Raw genomic sequence first — 3815 nt, forward strand, 5'->3', positions numbered from 1 at the left:
GAAGATTGGTCCATGCTTTTGCATTTTATCATTGACATTCTTGGAAGACACATAACATGCGTGAACCATCTGCATCACCCATGCTTTGCCATTCATTTTGTATCGACTATTTCCTGGTACATGATTACTTTACAATTTGCATTGTTGAGTGGCCGGAAGAAAAAGCTGTTTCGTTTATAAGAAACAACCTTCTATTGTAACCATGGATCAATCGATTTTTTTCGCTCCTTGATCAACCGAATTTCGTTGTATTTAGGGGTGTCAATTGGACTGGATTTGGTCCAATCCGATCCAGTCCAATGCGAGTCCATTACAATTGGACCTGGTCCAATCCAGTCCAATGAATATTTTAAGACCATTTTGGACCAGTCCAGTTCAATGTCTGTACTGTCTAATCTGTTCAAGTTCATGTTAATTTAGATTGGTTCCAACTCAAACCTCGTCCATTGACACCTGTGTTCTTATCTTCTATCAATGGACCAGATATTGGTTCAATCCAATTTAAATTCATTATGGACGGGCTATGTTCAATCCAATATATCATATTAGTCTGTCCAATCCGTTCAAATTGATTTTAATTTGAACGAAATCTAACCCAAAACCGGTCCATTGACACCTTAGTTGTATTACCATTTTTTTTTTCCATTTTGTCAAAGCCGAAAGGAAGAACAAACTAGAAGGATCTTTCAAGATTGAGGAGCTCGTCTTGTTTCTGGGAGGTTGGCTCAATTAAAGAAAGTAATGTTATTGGATGACAGAGTTTTGAGCCATGTCATTGAAGCAATAGTTTCGTTGTAGGGTGTGTGCGTTGTACATGCTATCTCAAGGGTTGCTTTGCTTCCATTCGTACGATTGACATAGTTGTTGCTCATTAATGCATCGCTTGGTTAGATCAGAAGTGTAGGTCGGAGGGACCCTAGATTGAGGGACGCATGGTATTTGATCAAATCAAAGTGACATCTAGACTATTGGTGGCAAACCAATCTAACCGTTGAGCTTTTATAACAAGGGGTACCGAGCGATTTGGACTTTGCCAAAATGAAGAAAGGTTGTCTGGAGATCAGCTCAATGCTAGTTGGTGCTCATTAACATTTAGGAGGCCAGTATGTCCTTGTCCAATTCCCGTTCTAGTTCCCGTTCGAGCTCAGCAACAGAACTGGCTACTAACCAAAGCAGCTCATGGGGTTTCTTTCGAAGTCAAGGCCGAGGAGGCCAAGTTTGAGAGACTGGTGACAGATGAGGATCCCGAGGCTGGTTGCTCCCGTGTTGGAGGCGAGCCCAAGGCTAAGGACAAGGACGTTGAAGTGGACATACTCGGCCTGTTTGAGAACGAGGCCAAGGAATTGCCCGAGAAAGGTGCTTAGCTCGTCAAGAGTGCCTTGAGGTAGGGATACATGGAAAAGAAAGATCTAGTGATAATACAATATACCCGAGTTTGAGATGAAGGCACCAACCAAGGAGGCAAGGAGGAGCGGGCCTGCCAGGCCCCCATGGGCTGGCTATGTATTGTTGTTAGGACTGTTAATGGGCCTATATTATTATCTTTTTTTATTTTTCTCTTAAGTTGTAATTAGGGATATTCTTGTAATTCTCCTTTTATTTTAAACATCCTAGTATAAAAGTCAAGAAGGGTGTCACCCTTAACATCTTTTGGCAAAATATTCTTCTCTTTCTACTTCATTTTTCTCTTCTCTTCTTCCTCTTCCATTCCAACTAGTATCAAAGCATGTTTGATAGCAGTTTGGGGCTCAATTACATCTTCCTTTCTCCTCTCCCTCTCTGTTCTCTCAGGATAAGTTTTTTTTTTTTAATTTGAGAAGGATCTAAGTAAGGGTTTCATTGCTATTCTTTTTTTCTTTTTTTTCATTTTAGTTATGGGACCAAAAGTGTGATTGTTTGGGTGTTTCTATTGTATCCTCTAATGGGTTTTTGAGTTTGTGAAGAGGTAGCCCTCAGAATTACTTCCTGGTTGTGTGGTCCGAGATCCATTGGACTGTGTTGTGTGCCTTGTTTATGGATCTCACACCAAGTTTCTACCTAGGTAATATCAGTTTTCCTATTATTTGATACTTGATATGCCCACTTTTCTTTTGAGATCAATTTTGTTGCAATATATAACCTATAAAGTTCAATTGAAAGGTTTTTTCTTTCTTTTTCAGTTTGGAGGTGTTTGAAGTTGTTCTCTATTGTTGTTTTCCTCTTGTGGGAGGAGTTCTTTGTATTCCAATTGTTTGAAACGGATTGTTAACTGAGGAAAAAACCTAGTTTCTTCTCTTGTTGGTGTCGTTTCTATTTTCTAGTGCAAGTTGTTTGTGTGGTCGTTACATTTGTCGTGTTTAAACAATGTCAACTAATGATTCAACTATATCCAAAGTCACTAAAGGTCAAAATATGATCAGCCCAAGGGCTAAAAGGTGGGGTTTATCTATTGCTATTATTGTCCTTGATGGATCAAATTATTTGGAGTGGTCGAAAAGTTTTAAACTATATGTGGGATCAAGAGGAAAGTTTGGACATTCGTCTAATGATATTCCTCAACCCAAATAGGCCTGTACATCTCATGATAAGTGGGATCAAGAGGAAAGTTTGGACATTCGTCTGATGATATTCCCCAACCCAAATAGGCCTGTACATCTCATGATAAGTGGGATCAAAACAATTATTTGATTATGTCTTGGCTTATAACCTCCATTCACCCTAGCCTAAGGAAGAAACTCATGTGGACTAATACAACAAAGGAGATTTGGGATCAAGCTAAGGATACTTTCTCTTAGCAAAGGCACTATGCTTGTATTTATCAACTACAGGTTGACTCATCCAATTGAAAACAGGAGGAGAAAATCTTGTCATCCTATTATTCTTCCCTTGCCTCAATGTGGAAGGAACTTTATTATTATCAAATTGTTGACTGGAAGAATAAGTCAAATGAAAAAGAGTACAAAAAACTTGTAAATCAATAGTGAATATTTTCCTTCTTGGTTGATCTTAACCCTAGTTATTAGTCCATTTGGGTTCAAATTTTAGGGAATATGGAACTCTTATCCCTTTAGGAAGTGTACTCTTTGGTTCAGTTTGTGGAAAGTAGGAGGATAGCCATGAATCCTCTAGAGGGAGAGCAACAAGTTGCTATCTTAGCCAAGAGAAGTGGTGGAAATAAAAAGGGTAATGTTGGGATTTTGTTAGGAAGCTGAAGAACATGCAATCCTTCAAGAAGTAGCAACCACAATGTTCTGGGAAGAATTTTGGTTCAACTAATATTATTTCTGGTGGTTCATCTCATAAGAGAGTCTCTATAGCTTCTAACTATAAGGAAGGAATATTGAATACCTTACGTGATCAGTTGGGAGAATATGGTAGGGCTCTCTATCAACTTGAGTAGACCTCTATCACTCCTACTTCACATGTATCCACATTAGGTAACCAGGCCTCTACATTTCATGTGTCTACTTCATCCTCCAACCCTTGGATCATTGATTTTGGGGTAACCAACCATAAGATTGGTAAACCTAACTTGTTTTCAGCATATTGTTTATTTTATTGTAAAGACAAAGTTAGGCTAGTTGATGGTTTTCCCACCACTGTTGCTGGCTAAGGTACTTTCCCCTTACAAAATGGGTTCTCCTCCATTTAGTCTATCATGTTCCCAAATTTTCTACCAACCTTTTATCTATTAGTTGCATTACCAAATTCTTGAATTGCAGTGTAACATTTTTCTCTAATTTTTGTGTTTTTGGGGATTTGACTTCTAAGAGAACAATTGGTAAGGGATGTATGGTTGATGGTCTCTACATTCTAAATAATGTTGTTGCTATAGA

Source organism: Nelumbo lutea, chromosome 7 (genome assembly GCF_056320005.1).
Source record: "Nelumbo lutea isolate HS-2025 chromosome 7, American lotus-T2T, whole genome shotgun sequence".
NCBI lineage: Eukaryota > Viridiplantae > Streptophyta > Magnoliopsida > Proteales > Nelumbonaceae > Nelumbo > Nelumbo lutea.